The sequence below is a fragment of the Neodiprion lecontei genome, chromosome 1 (assembly GCF_021901455.1).
Source record: "Neodiprion lecontei isolate iyNeoLeco1 chromosome 1, iyNeoLeco1.1, whole genome shotgun sequence".
NCBI lineage: Eukaryota > Metazoa > Arthropoda > Insecta > Hymenoptera > Diprionidae > Neodiprion > Neodiprion lecontei.
The window spans coordinates 28,346,574-28,366,154 of NC_060260.1; the positions used below are offsets into that span (position 1 = coordinate 28,346,574).

Below are 19,581 nucleotides of genomic sequence, written 5' to 3' on the forward strand. Positions count from 1 at the left end.
AAGAGCGCATTCGGAACCCCACATCGGCCGCGATCCTGCACCCTTGATCAGATTCGATACAGCTATTACGTTTTGATATTTCATTAAGGTTGCCGAGGCACGAGGAGCCGCCGAGGCTCGCTCGTTTTCATTGAGAGTCACAGAGTCTGTTGCGTTTCCTGTTCGTCGAGACGTTATCTTCGCGGACATCTTGCCAGGCTGCGGGCGGAGGCTGCGCCGCAAGGAGACAGACCGCTGAGCTCTCCACCGTCCGACTGAAACCCGGACAAATAAATCTCAACGCGCGCGGTCTTCAACGACGATGCACCGAGATCTGAATCGCATATCCGCAGACCGTTCTGTGAGACGGACCGACGACGTTTTATTCCTTTCCCTCAAAATTTCGTCCTTTGACTTGCCTGTATGATAAAACCCAGGGAAACCTCGACGCGGCGATACTCGTCTTATTGTAGAAAACCTCGCAGAAAGTCGCTTGCGAAAGCTGAACGCTGAATTATCCAAAAGGGAAAAGTTGAATAGAGTAGAATCTTTCAATTTTTCACCTTTTGCTTTCTCGTTGAATTCGATTTCACTAAGTCAGCGAATTGCCGTTTAATTATCAGAAGGTCTCAGTCTTTCCGAAGGATTTTATCCATCGATAATACAGTTAAGAGAAGGTCAGGGAATATTGCAGGGAAAAGCTTTTAATAAAAAAAAGTCGATATTTAAAAATGAAGCCATGTCAGTCATAATCGTTCAATGTCAAACGCAAAAGAAATAAATTTTTTAATTGTTAAATTAGTACACAAACATCTTCAATTATACTATCATCAAATTTTTTTCCCTTCACTGGTTAAATTTTCAGTCCTGCCTCACTTTGCCCTGGTCTGTTCCTCTACATAAAGAATATGTATTTCTAAATTATTATTTCGATTGTATCACTGATTAATTCAGTATCTTTTTCATCAAAGTCAAGCATACAATTCAGAAGATATAGCAATTTTTCTAAATTTTCATTAGGGAGTCGAAATTTCGAGATCGGTTACAATTATGATTTCACCGAGTTTCGTACTTATTTCGCACATAACACAGTTTTAACGGAGATTTCCGCGCTTGTAGTCCGACTACAGGTAGTTAAAACAAACACAGCGTTGACGATGCGTAATTTGCATACCACACATATAATATACCCGTCGATAGGAGTGGATGATGCATAGGACATATCTAGCAAGATAGTGGCCGTTACTATTCATCAACATTAACGAGCAATATCCCATCTACAAGCTGTTAATTAGATTTGCATTTGAAAAGGTGATAGGACCGTTTAATTACTCGAACACTGGACAGTGCATGAACGTGAGAAATATATAGCTTTTCGCTATACTTGTTTTACGAACTTGTTTAGGTTTTTACCTTCCTTTTTTCTATCACCAATCCGGCTCCAGCAATAGAGCTATCAATTTCCGTTGTGAAGCGATATTATATTATTTGATAATAACATTCGTTATGTTACCTTATTTCTTCCACTTCGTCAATTCGTTATTACTGCAGGTATAACGAGAGATCGCGTCACGAGGAAAAGATCGCCGGGCCCCGATTAGGACTAAGTCGTATAATGCTTCGTGCGTTGAGAGCGACTCGATGTGGATCCAGACATAATAATGTCAGCGGACCGAAGCTATGTGAAAAGTAATCCATGCTGCCGACTTACGTCGTGGGCGCCTCTCGAGTCCGCTGGTTACCTGGTCGGAAGTATAAATCAGTCAGCCGGGTCTACATTTGGAGCCGAGAGCCTTATCGGACGCAGTGCCTAGACACGGATCAAGAGAATCTACCGGAATTCTTAAGCGAGCCGAGAACGCGTTCACTGATGAGCGGTGCTCCCTGCCAGTTCTGAGCATCCTTCGTTCGTCAGTGCTCACTCCGCAAGTTGGAGGAGGTGGAGAAGGTAATGTTGATAAAGAGAGAACGAGGGAGCGGGCGAGGGGGAGAGCCGATGACGGAAGAGAGACAGAACTCAGCGGGATAACATCTTGAACTAACGCGATTATATAGGAGTTCTCTCGTGTCAGCCAGTTATCTGAGTCGTTTCATCTGAACCGTTTCCCTGCAGTTGAATACGATTGCCGAATAATTACCGTATACGTATCTTCCGTTTACGCCTGGATTTTCGGGCCTGGCCAATTGTTTCTAATTTTCTGAACGGCGAGAGCACGAGAAAGAAAAGGAATAGACAAATCGCATACCTGACTGTATATTACAACTTCGGGTGTCGTACCAGCAGGTATGATAATAATTTGAAACTTCTGCGTGACGGCTGAAGAAATAATCCTTGACTTCCGCAGCGGTTACTTTCGTAACCCAGGGTGGGTATAATGTACTTAAACGACATCGGTTCCCATGAGGCTTGATGAATCAGCAAGACACGTCAGACGCCCATAAGGAATATAATCCGCTAATTAATAGCGCAAGGGTGACACCATAGATCGTGGAATTTCTGCAACTGTGACGGAGTTTTGTTCACCGATAACTGGTTTCTTTCGCGTAGTTTAGCGAAGCCAAGAGTCCCTTGCCGTCAGCTACGGGGGAGTCAAGTCGAGCCAACTCTTGTCAACTAGACAGAAGTAAAGAGTCGTCGGTTAAAGGAGTCGAGAGAGAGGCACGAAGCGGAGGAAGGTTTTCAGTCCGTGTGACAGCTGAGGTTCCCACGCAGGACCGAGTCCACGTGGTCTCGGGGAACTTCTGTCTTCTAAACTGGTGGTGCCAGAGTCGAGCTGCTGATGTTGCTGCTTCTGCCGATGCAGCTAGCCTGGCTAGCTAACCAGCTTCACCTTGGGTGAACAGAAGAGAATCCGAGCGAGCCGTCTTCGTCCAGCCCGCGGTAAGAAGGTCGAACGGTTCGCCGCCGAGCGGATGGACTCTACGTGATTCGAGACTACGTGATATGCTCCCGGTTTTGTAGGTGGACTAGCGACTGACCGTGGCTCGAATGCGTGTTTTTTTTTCTTCTTCTTCAACCACACTACGACCAAAACGCTACCAAGCTATACACATGGACACCGTAAATATTTTACGATCGGCTTAGCAAGTAGGAAACTTTCTCAAACCTTCCAGTACGCAATCACGTAGCTTCGAAAAGTCAGTAGGATTCCACAAAAAAGTTAGTTTCGGAATTATTGAAGGTGAAATCGTCGGCCACCTCTTGTGTGTTCGGTCGATACTGATACGGGCTTCCAAATCTGGGTCCCATCCATTGGAATGTGACAAGTTTATAATCCATAGGGAGCATATGCATGACACATGACACATGACACATGACACATGACTCATCGAGGCATCAACGTTCAGCATGTTCAAATTATACCGTTGCTGATTAGCGTTGGATTCTGAAGTTTCCTTAGCCACATCTTGAGCACCCTGAATTCTCATCTGTCGATTGGCAACGGTTGGTGAAACTGTCCATAGACACACGCTAGTCCATTGTCAGTGAGAAAAGATGACGCGAGTTTATGAGAATGATTGACACGTGACCTTATAGATAGTCGTTTCTGATCACGCCCAAAATTCGGACCGCATACTTGGGCCTAGAGTTTGCGGAGGATCGTGTCTACTGTTCGAAGAGCGATCCGTTATGCGGATCAACCAGGAGGCGGTATTCGTGACAGAGCTCCTGGAGAACTAGAACATCGAAACGATTGTAGGTCGCGAGAATCATAAGGACACGAAGTATCAACGAATCTCACGTACTCGCGTTCTCCGTTCTCCACAGATGAAGTTTGAAGACTGCAGATCAATGTTTCGTTGCCTGGTGCATGATTTACCGCGGTTCGGACCGACGCTGTTCGACGTGGAGTTGAGCCCTTATGCCACTGGAGCTTGACTAGCATGAATAGTTTCAACTATAACACGACTACCTTTTGTCGCCGGAATAATTATATATGCGGTCTCGAAGCACGGGACAAAATCCTCGAGTCATCGGACTCGATGTTTAATGTATTCGGAGCGGACTTGGAACACAATGGGCACCCATGGGCGCGTTGGAAAAAAATATATACACAAATTAACTCCAGGAGAAAACGTGTTTCTTGAACGTCTGCCGTCTAGCTGTCGCTGCAGGTTTTGTCATACCCACGCATAATTTTTGCAAAAACATCTTTGCGCTTCTTCGAGTTTGCACGCTTCATTGACGAATTTTTCAAACGCTATCGGTCCACTCTACGGATCCTCGAGTTCGACGAAAACCTTGTAGACTACTAAGGTTAGCGACTGGTTGATCACAGCCTTGAGCCTTGAGCCGTTCGTCGAGCTTCGTTACGGTGGTAATTCAGGTAGTAAACGACGTCCGATCATGTCGTGAATTGAATGAGCTCCGCGACGAAATCTATACAATTAGCTCGTTCCGAAGCACCGGTGCATCGGTAAACGTCCGACATTATTATTGACGAGCCGATCCGATCGCCACATGAATCCAAACATAATTCATCGCGAAAAAATTACTTACGTAGACGGAAAATTTACGATTCGCAACCTGTAAATCACGTTTTCTGATCACTCCTCAGTTGCAATAGCGAGTCACCAAAAGACTTGAGTCGAAATTGCATCGCTGCATGAATGCAATACTCGTGCATTTATTCATTCACGCATGCAACTCTCCACGTCACGTACCAACAACGTAATCAGGAGGTTGACGCATGTTCGCACGCATCAAGCACGTAATATCGAATCATTGAGCATGCGTCAAGATGATGTTAAGTAGGTATAGCTATTCTATTCAGACAACGAGAACCTTTACGTCGGTTGATATTGCGCGTATGAAGAGCAACGAAGAGCTTTACAGTGACAAATTTACTTCCTGGGCTAGAATGAGCATCTCCAATATCGCATTACGTATACGACGAAGGTGAAAAGAACCCTTATTGTAGCCTCCATCATCTCCCCGTGTCGCTTACACACTTTTCGGGTCTTCGGCTGGCACACCCTCGACTTTGTACACGTGGCGCCGGCCCGGCCACCCGGTTTCGCTACTTGTTCGCCAGGGGTTTAGACTTTAGGAGAGGCTTATGCTAATGTTATAAGTCCAAGGAGCCAGCGAAGATGACGCCTTCGTAACGCTATTAGGCGATCATCTTGGATTATCTGTTACGATTCCGAGGCTGCAGCAGCAGCGGCAGCAGCAGCTATCCTTCGGTATATGGAATCAGCAGCTGCGGATACCGGTTGAAAACGTCTCCCGTCGGCCGTCGGCGGAGCTTTTCCTCAACGGGGAAGAAGACCGCCCCGGGTTTTACCCGAGGAGGTGACTTGTGGCGCGGAAGGCGCGGGACGCGGAGGACGCAGCGCTCACGGACTGCGGCGACGTGCAGACCGGACGGACGGACGTGACCAGCACTGCTCGCCCACGGTTCTCGGTTCGTAAAAAACAAACTGACACGCGAAACTATGCATCGTCCTGGCGAGGAGTCCTGAATCGTAATGACTCTGAAGTATCTCGTCGGACGGTTATACTGCTCGATTCGTACGTCGCCGGACTCTTAGTTTTATGCTCTTACTCCCTGCACCGCACAGTGCCCGATCCTCCGCATCCTCGTTCCTCGAGCGCTGTCCAAATTTCGTCTTCGGCGTGGTTTGTCGGACACGAAAATCGCCAGGAGGACCATTGGTCAATCGGCGTCAACTGCCACGCTCGACGCGGCGACGGCGATCTGCGTTACTGATCATCGTTCGGGAGAATGCGTAAACAATAGGCGTGTACGATATGGACAGGATAAAACACGCGTGTGGGTATTTCGTTGGGCGGGGGTCAGGTGCCGGGTGCGGCAGGTTAGAAGCGTGCATCCTGTGCGTCGAGGTGAAGCGCACCTGTTCGCTTGTAGCTGTTGCAGTTGCCCAGAGGGTAGAAGTCTACCGAAAAGGTGGTCTGTCCTCAAATTGGTCAGATAAGAAATTGGGGGACGAAACCGCATTATATACGCGTCGTTGCGGCTTGTGTTGATCGAGGAGCGTCCGGAACGATATCTACATGCACTCCATCGGATAAAATCGGTTTCGGTATTTAAAACCTACTCGCTTGCTCGACAAGCAAAAACTCGCGATCTACTCCATAGTTCAGGGTCCCGTCTAAAGTGCCGCTACGAATTATATCACACAAGCTCTACATGACGCGTGATGCCCTTCGTGCACCGTGTGTCTGCGTGTTAACGTATCATATTTACTCTCGGACGATTGTACGATCAAGGTACGATGTGTTGCATGAGTTGCACAATGCATGTATATAAAATAGATATGTATATACATATGTATATTGTATATACATGAAACCTGGTGAAAGGAAGAACCAACAATGACGTGATGCAGGTAATAACTCGATTACGGAACGTCTTTATCGGAAAATCATAAAGCAATTAATAACGTTCATTAGAGACATGGCGGTGCATAGTGTGATAATAATTCCATTTGATAGGTAATTAGGATAGGGAGCATGTAATTGCATTAATTCAGCACGCCGCGTACGTTGCGCAACTGGCACGCTGCAGAGCCACACGCAGCCGCGACTTAATTAACTACCAATTTTTCAACCCACATTGTCCCGCTTCGGAGACCTTACTCACCCTCTGGCTACATGGTCCAAGGTAAACAGTCACGATTTAAAGGCAAATATCGCAGTCGAGATCAAATTCCGATATTCTAGAATTTCCGGAAATACACCCATTTCCTAATCAGGCTTATCAGTATTGCTGCTGAAAAACTCTCTCAGAATCAATTACATAAAACAACAGAAAAGCTGATGACACAAAAAAATCGTACAGCTCTCGTGATTTATACGGTTACGGAATACTTGTGCAGTAGGTATAATATGAGGTATAATATTCGTTCTGCGCCACGGAATGACATCCCGGACATCTGCCGGTTCGGACGATTTTTTCCTCCAGTCTTCTCTTCTTTCTTTACTCTTTTTTATTCTTATCAAAATTTCGCATAATAAACCGAGCGATGCATAATACGGCCGTAAGGCTCCTGGATATTTTCCGTTTTATTAGCCGCGCTTACGTCACCCGTCTCATATTAAACATTACTATAAGAATTACGACGTAACCCTCAGCTGGAATTGGATAGGTGCAGAGGGTAGGTCAGAGGAGGCGGCTGGATCAACCCGCTATATTAAACGTCATATATGATAATGTTTGGTCGTGGTATGGATGGGTAGATGGGTATGCATATAAGCGAGAGCTGCGTCGCACGTTGGCTCGAATTGGACGCGAGTCTGCGGAATCGTCGTCGAGGAACGCAAAGTGCTTATAGAAAACATTAGAAACCGACAAATAAAAAAATTGCATCAAATCGAATTATGCAAGTAGCAAACAAACTTGGCACTGTGAATTTTATCATTCTAAACCCAAGCTGCAACTGATCGCTGCAATTTCGTTAAAATTTTCACATTTTTACCCCCATAATTATAATTGCTAATTTAAAAATGTTACGGTTAATCGTTCGTTCAATTTGTCCAGCAGCGTCAAGATCTTGCTTCACGAAATCAGATTCACACCATACGCGTGTGGAGGGCGCTCCCTAAAGACACATGAATTATTCGAAGTGATATTCGCCTGCGAGACGGCACAGCTACAATTGCCGAGAATGCCGTACGCCTGCTCGGAGGTTACAAATAATGACAGTATCTCGGTATACTTGTTACGTATCGTATCGCCTTTGTCTTTACCAAGCAGGAAAAAAATTATAACCCTGTACAAGTTGCCGTTTCGTTGGATGGGTGAGATTCTCTTCGTCCGTGAGTAACGAGTCAGCAGATATAACTCAGCTGTGCAGAAATACACGAGGAAAGCCTTCAACCTGTTATTTAATTATTTAAACTTTTATGCCCAGTTACTCTTCCGGAGTAAATATATATATATGTATATATATATATATATATATATATATACATGCTCCCTATTCATGAGTCTCTCGGAGCCTGGTAAACGACCGCCTATTAACGATACAATTAAAAATGTGCATTCTTCCAGTACCTATGTACTTTATAGCCCGCAACTTTAGCCGCCCCGACAGCACAACGGTGAACTAACTCGGTGTCCCGAGGACCGTGCACAATCAGCGAGCCGGTATTTTAACTTAGATTTTAGTTTTTTCAACTTCTCTCCACGAGATCCGTGGCTGCGTTCGAGTATCTCGACAATCGGTGTGCGTTATGCTCGTTAAATGGACTAGAATTTTTCTCGGAAGCCTGAGGTCTGGACAAGAAATATCTGTAATGATATTAACTTACTACGATTATTCGAAATAAATTAGAGAACCATAAAAATCCATGTCTTAACAGCCTTTCTCGTGCAATAAAATTGGTATTGGTACGTTTTTAGTCGCAGCTGCGGAAAATTTACGTTTAAATTCGAGAAAACGGACAATTTGAATTCTGTAACGTGAAACCGTGGTCCGGGTGGATCCGCAACTGCATGTTTATTAAAGCATCTAACTCACGGCGCAGGTAGTTGGAATGTATATACATATATCTCTGGTGCTTGTTTATGTCTTTGGCGGTATCTCTACACATTTACAGGAAGCGCGTGCTACTCTTCCCGGCGATGAATATGTATACCTTAATTCGCGCACTAATTGAATAATTTGTAAAGCGAGCGAGGAGCGGGAGGGTAACCTTTTTGGTTTTTTGCACCCTTTTTCGATTTTTCTTTTGTTCCTCTGCATTCTACGGTGTGGTCCGGACTCTCGTGTGGTATGAATAGCGGTATGGATACCTCGCGCGAAATGCAGTCTGCCGACGGGCGACAACCGACTAGCGAATTTCTGTGCCTCACACCGAAGCCACTCTGCAAATTCCTTTCGAACGCCCTGAAAAATCCATACCAATCGCCTCTTAGCTCCGTTAGCCTAGCAGCTGGCTGCAGCCTTTATTTCTTCCCAAATGAAAACTCACGTATAATAATAGTGGTGTAGTATATATTACAAGTGAACATTAAATGGTACGTTATACAATTTGGCATTATAGTTTTCGCAACTAAGACTAGAAGTGGAAGGTATCAATCGTCAAGAATAAAGATGAAAAATTTGTTCAGCCTTTGAAATGGTGTTCTATGTATTTTCTTCCGACAACTTGAGAACCATTGCAGTGTATTTTTGACACAGTGTCGTAATCATTTGATTAGCGCGTTTTCTAATGTGACACGATTTTTTAGTGAAAAAGTGATATTTTTATAGTTACAACTCTGTTCGTTCAAAACATTAATCTCAATTTATCTGCGTTCATCGTTTGTATATTGCACCTTGACGGTGCGATGTTTTCACCAATTTTGTGACAACTACTCTTCCCTTTGATGAGCGAGTGTAGGAAAGGCACAAATTTCTGTTTCGCCCCACTTTTTAAAATACCTGATTACGATACTGATCGACGACGCTTCGATTTCTTTACGTATTCATTTGTTATAGTGTTGACAGGTTGCAAAAGAGCTAGAACCGACATAGGTCTAACTGTAATTAAGTTTAATAATCACAGTTTTCTTTCGAACATTAGACATATCAGCACTTCCCTCGATTACCTCATTGCGATCCATCATCGCCGTAATGTGGCACAAATTAGCAAACGTCATAGCCGCGACCAGGTACTTGATGATAGACAACAGCCGACTGATTGGCATTGCACCGCGATTTCTTAAGGATATGCTGGATGAGCCATAGGCTTGACACGAGCGCGTACTCGAAGAAGGAAGCTTATTTACGTGGAGTTAGCAATCTGCCGATACGAGGCTAGTACCCAGAGTTCTAGGAGCGACGTCCGTCCAGGGTAAAAGATGGATGACTGAGCTGCGACGAGGCGGAGGATGGGTGGATGGACGTACGGATAAGCGCTATTCCAAGAATGTTAACACGAGTAATCATATTCTTTCCCATTTCGAGCGTAAAAACTAAAGTTGGCAGTGATGTATGCCGGCGGGTGCATGCGCTGCATAGACAAGTGACTCGGAGGCCACGACTCCATTCATCGGTTAATAGGGTCCCACCGTGAGGCCCCATCCCCGGGCAGGCCTCGGGGACCACCGCACGAACACACGACACCACCTTGACAAACCTGCAAACGTGATTCCGAAGCAACACACTACCTGCCGCCGCTCCAACGCGGTACCTACTCCTCTTACGAAATTTCACTACTCAGTTATGCTCGACGCGATACTCTATAAAGACGTCAATTTACGGCATCCGCTATCACCGGTGTTATCTACTCCACAAATCCTTGCGTTTTTCGACCTGACTTTGCAGAAGCGTCTTCTCCCATTTTCGGAGAGATGATAACGGAGTTCTTGACATATTCGCAACGTCCATTATATCACTTGGATACCCTGAATCCACACAATACTTGTCTTGGGAAAAATCACCCCGAAGTATTACGGGGTCACTATCGTGAGCAACAAAATTGCTTCTACGCAATATTGTTCTCAAAAAACTATCCACTGTTTCATATAAGGAAATACTGCGATGACTAGTGAGATTTGGAGGAAATCAGGTGCGATCAAGCGGGGCATAGTTATACCATGTTGTGAACCTCCTGCACTTTTCGTTGTTTGATGGTTCAACGGTCGCAAAGTTCAATCGTCTTTAGGGAAACAATTCCAAGACAATAGGCGCGGACTGTAGGAAACCGCAATGGATAGTGATTTGTTCCGAAAGCAATATAGTAGTTCTTGGGGATCCCTTTTCCTGAAATTTACATGAGACATTAAAGCTCGGTGGCTGCCTCCGCCATCCCAGTTCTTGTTTGCTGACGGCGCGGATCAAAGGGCTTCGAACTGATACTAACACCAGAGGTGATCCTTTTAACGTCACCTTCCAACACCCACGTTTCACCCTCTCGACTCGTTTGTGTGCACGGGACTTCCTCGCTCAGTTGACACTCAGAATCGTCGATTCATACATTATACAACAACGTCGCAAAAACTTCCATCTTCCGTCACACCTTCGAATACGTTTTACAATTAAGTTACCATAGCACGGATGCAGAACCTCATCAGAAATCTAATTGTCCTTCCGTTTCTCTGGGTAATTTTGGCCACCGCACAGCAAACACACCTCGCCGTCCCCGAGGCTGGGATATCAACGTTCGGTGAAGGGATAGAGAGGGTGGGTCGCTGGATCCATCCAGCGGAATCGCAGCACCACCCTCTTCACCCCCGGCGTACACCAGGGGCCAGGCTTCACGCATCGCCGACTCTTACGCGCCGGAATTATTGCACTGATGACTGATGCTACATAAATAGTATGTAAATTCGAGCCAAAATCAGTGGCGAAAGTGATGTCTATTCCAGCAACCGTCCAACGGGTGCAAACCGGCTTTTCCCGAGGTTCAAATACTCCCACATATTCGCACCTCGTCTACAGCCTCGAATATGTTTCAGACGAGCGTTGCGTCTCTTGCAGGGTATTCTCTTTAGACACTCCCTAATTGGGCAACAGCAGTGGGTAGAATACGAGTATGTGCAAAGTACAAAGCTATGCCATTACAGGCGCTAAACTGCATTCCCGTTTAGAGAAACGGTCGATCCATGTAGCGTTTGTTTCAGACGTAGTCAGTTGATCACATTTCCGACGTCGGTCTTTCATTTGCTGATGCTTCGATAGACTGAAAGTAATTAAATTATGTATTCCCATCACACCTGGGGGAACAAAGCTGATTCAACGTAATTCGATGATGGTCCTCACTCTTCATAATATCCGCAGACAAAGCGCTTATGAAGAATTTCGATACGTAGCAGTATATTTCCAACAAGGTGTTGGAGATTTTCGGGTTTTTTTTTCAAGCGAAAATATACTTTGATCACATCGCGTTAGAAGCGTGGAAACATGAAGTCAAAAGTCCGTTCGCTAGGACTTTCAGGACTGCACGTTTCCTCCTACGCGCATGGGTATGTGTTAGAGATCTCGCGCATTGCTTTGCATTGCGTTTCATTGTATGTATATCGGTACCGGGAGACCACGGTATACTCGGGGGAACACCGCATCGCCGGGAAGTACAGAGGTATAAGATAATGTAAACGCAGTCAACGGGTCCGAGGCTGCAAGTAGGCACGCGAGGTCCGGGTCCCTCAGGAGATCGCACCGCCGATGTCAACACGGGAACTCTGCGGGCCGCGTATCCTCTTTTATTTCACTTTTTTCCACATGGATGCACATATACATATATATATATATATACATATATATGTCGGTGTATTGTCTTAGGCTAAAAACGGCGCGTTACGTCGCCTACATCGAGTGGCAAATCGCAACCGGGCAAAAACGATTTTCAGGAAGAAGGCCACGACTTCTGAATGGTCCTCTATGATCCTTGATCAAAACCCGAGTAATTGCGTCATTTTTTCGGACTCTGATACCAAGGAGACAATGATTGATATTTGGTTCGGGTGTCGAAGCACGGACTGGATCCTTGCTACGGTCATTTCACATGCAAGGTTGACTATATTGTATTGTATTTTGACCGTGCGACACGAAACCTTGGAGCCTCGTGCAGGTGGCATTAGTGTATTTCTCGGTAGAACAACGTCGAATGACATGAAAGTACTGTGGCGAACTCGTGGCTTGTACCTTAGATGCCTTGCAGGACCTCCTGTGGCTGCTGGAAGTCGAGGTGGAGCTACGGAAGAGCATCGCGAGGACGCGGTGAGGCATGGAAGCATGGAGTCCTCGCGGAGTGCCTTTTTTGCCATAGCAAACCGGAGAATGTCATCCAATGGGGATGAAGTAGAGGGAAAACAAGTAAAATAATGATAAAAGGCGGAGCCGCAGGCGTGATTTGATTGGTCGAGATATCGCGGGCGAGTCGACGGCAAGCCGAGAGGGAGGTCGTGTCCTCTCTTCTCTTCTTGTCCTCTCCTCTCCTCTCCTCTCTTCTCCTCTCCTCTTCTCTCCTCTCATCTCCTCTTCTCTTCTCTTCTCTCCTCGCTCGCCTCGCCTCGTCGACGAGCTCGTGGTCTCCGATCGTGTCCCGACTCCAGCCACGGCATTGGATCTCTCTTCTCTCCTCGCCTCCTCGCGACTCAGTCTCTCTCTCACTCGACGGAATAAGGAAAAAGAAAAAGAAAATGCGTCTGCACTATACCACGGCCCCTGTTTTATACGCAAGACGTGAGTAAAAGTACGGGATTCCAGGGAACGCGCTCTTACGTATTGATACTAAAATGAGCAATTCGAACGCGTCGAGTTGCTCCGATAACTCTTTATGTGGGTCGAAGAGAGTTGCGCGGGAAAAAGGAAAAGCAACGAGAAGCTAATCACGCGAATTGACACACGTTCGTTTTGAAAATAAATGTTTCACGGCTGCCGTTGACTCCCTTTGTCCGTAGGAAGATAGAGAGGGAAACTGAATTATTCTCAACCAACGGAAGGGCGAAATACTCCACCCATGGCACTTGCGTCCCGGTCAAAGGCTGCAATCGGTCGGAAGCCACAAATAGGAAAAGTAAATATGAAATTCGCACCGTAGGCATCGGTGTCTGAGGCAAACAGCTCGGGGCGTAGCGTGCCATCTGTGCGGTAGCCAGCCACCCCCGAGACACCCCTATAAGTGCGCCGATCATATTGGCGAAATTAATAAGCCAGCGGAACGTTCCAAAGGGAAATGGTTAATTCCGGATTTACGGTTAAGCACGCGAACCCCTGATTCATCACTTGCCCGTAATAGATTGTGGGGAAACTTGCCAAATCGTTTAGAAAATTAATTAAATTTATTATTGCCAACATGTCGAGATCTCAGCTTCGACGCGTCGCTCGATTCTTGACCGTGAAAATTTTTAGTCAGTTCCCGTGTTCTTCGTGTGTGTAATTAATTTGATAAAAAAAATTCCTCAATCGATTTCCCCTTGTTTATTTTTCAATACTTTTCTCAGCCATGCTATAAAAACTATAACACTAATCTTTGATTCGTGAAAAGAGTTGGCGGGAAAAACGTTTCAAATAGATGAAGGGGCTTGGTGCACCTGGCCGAAGCTCACGGACACGGAGTCGCTGTCAATACCTCGTTAATCATCCACAGAATACCAGTTCCACCGCGCGGCTGCAGAACGTCCATGGGGCTAATGGTACTTTAAAAGAAGTGCCCCTGTCAGGGCAATCAGAGATCGCGTGCCGGGTTCATTTCACGGGTATTTAACGCAATTCATCGCCGACAATGATTCAATCAATTCGGATTTATTCTGCCTTAGGCACGAGCCCTGCAGTAATTACCGCTTCCCAGGAGCCTCTGACCAAAGTTTCGCACCGCGAGGATCACCCTGTTCCAAAGTATCAAACCTCTTGATAAAAAGTGAGTGTAGGGTCAAAACGGGAAATCTGAGATTCGGAGACGTATGAGGAACCGGACTTCGACTTGGTTGGGACTTGATTGGGGCATGTGAAAAGTGGTGAGAAACTGAGGTCGCACAAACGTTTTCTAAACCTCCGATTCCTACCTATACTAGCCGACGGTTTCTGAATCGGAGTAAACCAGCAGAGTCCAACGGTCTGGGGTAGAGGAAGGGTGAATTCCGTTCTATTGGCTGAAAGTCCAGGCAGAGCGGGCTCCAATTCGGATTGTGCGAAATGTTGTCAGCCAATTTTCTTGGCCAGTGCCTCTGAATGCCGCAGATTTACATCTCCCCCATCCAGCGCGTGGTTCGCGTTGGCGTCCGCATGTCCTGTGTGTGGTAGGTAAATACCTACCCCAGCTAACCACAACTGTGATTATAATTCTCACCCCCATAGCACAAGAGCGAGAGATAGAGAGATAGAGAGAGAGAGAATCGGAGAGAGAAGGTGAAGGAAAGAGAATTCTGTACCCGGTATAACCACTGTGCCCACACCGTCAGGGGTCGATCTCCCGCCGTAAAGGATTACGTACGCGGATTTAACTGATGAATCACATTGTCGTCTTGATTTGCGACGGCGTTAATTTCACCGGGGCTAGCTGATGCACCGCGCCTACGTTTTCGATACGAGACAAGGAGCCACCGCGGTGGTCAAATCATAGGGCCTTTAACCCCTACCCGGAAATAATATTTTCTCACTGTTAATATCAGGCAAGAAAAATTTTTTCGTCACATTTATGTAGTATGCGATAAATGGTAAACTATAGAAGGGATACTATAATCTCATTTTTCCCAGCTAATGGTAACCAAGTGAAATGATCAGCTACGGTGGAAAACATCGATGAACCATGCACGCATATTTATCACCTGACGCGAAATTACTGATACATAAGCCAATGGGTTATACCTAGTAAACGTCTCGGTACGTAGCTTGAGCATCTGCATAATTGAATAGAACAGCCAAAGCGTAAACTGGATATCCACCAGCTACCAGGTAGGTATTGACTTCACCGGTTATGTAGTAGCGACTACTCAAAGTCACTCAATAGTTCAGTTTTGTATGCAAAAGAATCTATGAATATACATGAATGAACCGTACAGGTACAATACTGGTACATATGTAGATGTGCATCGTTCTGTACACGAAGTAATAGACGAGCTGCATTATTTGGTGGGAAAAAACAGCATTGATTTATCACAGTGTCACTGCAGCGCTAGTTGATTCCAAACATCTCAATTTGCAAGGACGGAAGATAAAGGAAGTCGGCGAGGGTTGAGGCTAAATTTTTAACTAGCATAGATGACGATTCGCCGCGATTGGAATCTCGGTCAGGCATTCTTGGACGGTCTTATTTCGGTAACGGGAAAGGAAATACCGAGGCTGAAAATAATTGGAAACAGAATTTCCCGTCGGTGCATTACACCCTTTCCTGGATACTCGACAACGAGCATAAAGACAGAGGATACCGTCCTGCAACCCCTTCGTCGCTGCGGGGTTAGTTATATCTTGCTGGCGGCTGCAGGGTTCTCTCTTGGCTAATACGATCACCACGTGGGGTTCGCTGGCGTATAAACGCTTCGGGGAAGACTCGGTTAGCGCCAAATGAAATGCCTGTTCCTCGGTCCCGATGGCCCGAGTCCTCCTGCCCGACTTCCGCGCCCCATTACTATCTCGGCATTCTATTTGGCCGACGAACGATACTGCGGCCATGGCTACAAGATTTGTCTACTTCAGTGGACACTTAGTATTAGGGGAGGGCCGAAGACTGGACATATGGGACCGCCATGTGGCTCGGGGTGGTCCACAAAACCAGCCGCAGATTCACCGCCCACGAGCCACTAAATGTTCGGCGCAATTTGTAGCAATTTGTTAAGTAGCCGGCCGGAACATTACGTCTATTAGATCGGGAAAGGCTGGGTCAGGAAGGTTTGGTTAACCCCCGGTTGATGTATACGCGAACCGACGGATTTATTGCTCTTCGAAACCGAGTGGCTGGCTCACAATCAGACGGTGTATCGCTATACACGCTTTGAGAATCGTGGCTATTCTCCATCGGAATTACAGTCGCCATTTCGCCAAGTGGAAGATAATTGGAAGAGCAAAGCTCATTGCAAGCATCGATAAATATTACCCGATAAATCTGATCTACGATTGAATGAAAAAAAAAAATAGCAAATATATATATATATATATATATATATGGCACGGGGTTGCTGTTGAGCAAAATACTGAAACCGGTTTCCGAGCGTTGACCATCTCTTCTCCCGACGTAGACGACGGCCGTGATCTCATATAACCAACTTTCTAACAGTTTGACGTATATCTTCGAGTTCCAATCAACGTTTGCTCCCTCACGTACAATCCCGATGTAGGCTGCTATGGGGAACACGCACGTGGATGCAAGTTACCTTCGTTCTCAATCAACTTTTGAAACTATTCTCAAACCGCGATTGCAATCGACCGACGATTTTTCAATCCTTCGTCGTGGTGAACCAATGCTCTGAGCAATCTCTTCGCGAGCTTCGGCTAAGTCGAGATTCCTATTCCTAAAGCCCCTGTAGCTGCACAGTTCGTCGTAAGATCGAACCCGCACGGTAGCCTCTATAAATTCGTTTACCTCCGTCAAAGTGGATCAGGGTTATCAGCCTGGTGGTTGAGAAAGCCAACAAATCGTTCTAAATTACACGCCGGGCTCCGTTGCGGTATAATGTTTCCGTTTCCTATTACTGAACAGCGGATTTGGAAAGCAATCAAAGTATCATACGGCAATAAAATAATACTCAGAGACAGTGTTCATTCGACTAATAACATCATTTTCATGTATTTCCGAATCAGGGTTATACACACGCGAAAATTTGCGGGTCCGTTTAAGCTGGCTTAACCACGGGCGGAAAACAAGCTCGCAAATTTCAAGGAACCGGGGGGAGGCGCTCGGCGTGTAACGACTGGACAAATGGCGAATAGACAATTCCATTATATTTATCAGATAATGAAAAGACAACAATAAAACCGCAATAACCCGTAACAGACCGCGACTCGAGAACCTCGGAAGGACAAAGAACGGGGAATCCCCTACCCCGTCATTAATACCGGGGTGACTGTTACATATGGATGAGAACGTCGGGACAGCTCGGTCGGGATGTAGGAGCAGAGACGATATGGGATCTGGATTGGATAGGATAGGATAGGATAGGATAGGATGCGATAGAACAGGACGAAGCTCATCAACTAAAAGCATTCGCCCAAGATCAACGAATGCTCTGGTTTCTTTAATCTCGCAGGCTGTCCTCAAGCTTGGCCGTAAAATCTCCCGGAGTCCGTGACCTAAAAGGAATCTAACAATAAGCGCTTCGTCTCGCGATCAGCTTCGAAGACTCTACGCACGCCGAATCGGTACAAGAAAATTTAATTACACCCGCCGGCTCGTAATTGTTCAGGACGGATTCAAGCGAGCATTGTCCGCCTAATCGTCTTGCCATTTTTCAAAAACTGGCTGGCCACTTATACATGGATAATTTGAAGTAAAAATAAAGTCTTCAATTATTCTCATCTTACACACGAGAGCTGACTTACTAGCTTCTCGCTCTACCCGATCAGGTTACAGGGGGCTGGCGGTGTAATTATTTTGTGTAAAAGTCGAGACCGTAAAAGTACCTATGTAGGTACGAGGAGCCCGGGGCGTGGCTTGCAGGGAATTTAATCAATTACATACCTCGACTCAATTAGCGGTTACCCCAAATAATGTGCACGGTAATTTTGTCGAGCATCGTTATGTATGTGTACGTGTATAAAATGTATACGAGTGTCTAAGATATTATGCAGATGTCGATCGAATGATTACACCGACGGGGTTCGGATCTAGTGCATAAAAAATTGCGAACATCCGTTCAATGATTGATTTTCGTGGAAGAGGAACCAATCCCTCATTCTATATAGAACGAATAACAATTTTCCTTCACAACGAAGACGGTTATAAAAGTAATTGAAAACAATCTATCGATCTTTTTGATCGTAATCTCAGATAACCTTCCTGAAATTTATACCTACTGTTCCATGTATTACATAAGCATATTACATGTACATATGTGCCGTCTACACCTGTACGCGTATAGTATAGCAACTGTTTTTACAGACGTAGAAAACCTTCCGTCAGATTTTTCTCGCACCATCGTATGTTTGAATAAAATTTTTATTTGTATATTCCATACCGCGCTTTCCTCACCCTGCCTCGTTTTTCTCGTTCTTATTGAAACTGAACACGGCGTCAATGGGGTGTGTGTCCTTTTGTTCATCCTCGAGGTATGTGTTTCGTACGGTTATTTATGTAAATTGTACGAAACCGACGTGACCAATGCTTGGCGTCTGCGGTGCTGCGGGCGACGCGATGCTAAAAGACCGGAACTGATTGCGACAAATGGCGCCTCCACCCTGGTCTCGAATCCATTCACGCGGTCGACTGCCACCGCCAAAGCCACCGGAGTAATCCATCTTGACGTGCTTAAAAGGTTAACTGATTGCTACTTTTTATCAAGGCAAGAGGCTCACAAGAGAGCCCACTCACTTTCCGACCACCTGTTCTCTCTCGTCCCATACACAGACTCACCGGCCTAACGTTGCCTCAATCATCACCGCCTTTCTATCTCTCACTGCTCCGCGTCTCAACCATCTCGACCCCACCAATATGCTTCCACTCGAAATTGTGGCGACTCCGATTTGTCTAATTTTGTTTCAATCTCCCGCACTTCTTCGTCGAGGTTCAAGCACCGAAACTAAAACTCGGACATTCTCGGGAGTAGGCATATTCTCAAACCTGAAAATGACGTTCAACGTGCCACTCGACCAACAAACGCAACTGCGAATCCATCAATTATCCGACACGCGGTTCTCGACGAGAGTTCACAAACGCAGGTATATTTCTTTGTATTTTTTACCCGTCAAAACATATTGTCTTGCGCTGCGTACTGTAACGGGGTGATGTGCGCGGGGCATAAGGTGGCATTAGAAGTTAAATGAGCGAGACCACTTCTGTCCGTTGAAAATGAAAATGGTCCCCAGGCGGCAGTTAGCTCTGATAGTTTCATTCACGCGCCAACTGCGTGCGATCCGCAGACGGAGTGGCTGTCGTGTATTTCATGCATGTGCAAGCGAGAGGCGAAGCGACGAGTGCATTTCCACCCTGCACCCCGTGTGCGAGGCGCCAAAGTCAAGATCGGAACATGTGGCATCATTTGTTACCTCGCCCGATGC

General features: G+C 46.0%; 1 protein-coding gene and 1 long non-coding RNA gene across 5 annotated transcripts in view; one reads left to right on the forward strand and one right to left on the reverse strand.

Moving 5' to 3' along the window:
* Positions 1-19,581, reverse strand: part of LOC124292612 — a 141,413-nt gene that overhangs the window by 73,808 nt on the left and 48,024 nt on the right. The window lies entirely within an intron of this gene.
* Positions 1-19,581, forward strand: part of LOC107223700 (protein downstream neighbor of son homolog) — a 97,494-nt gene that overhangs the window by 14,077 nt on the left and 63,836 nt on the right. The window lies entirely within an intron of this gene.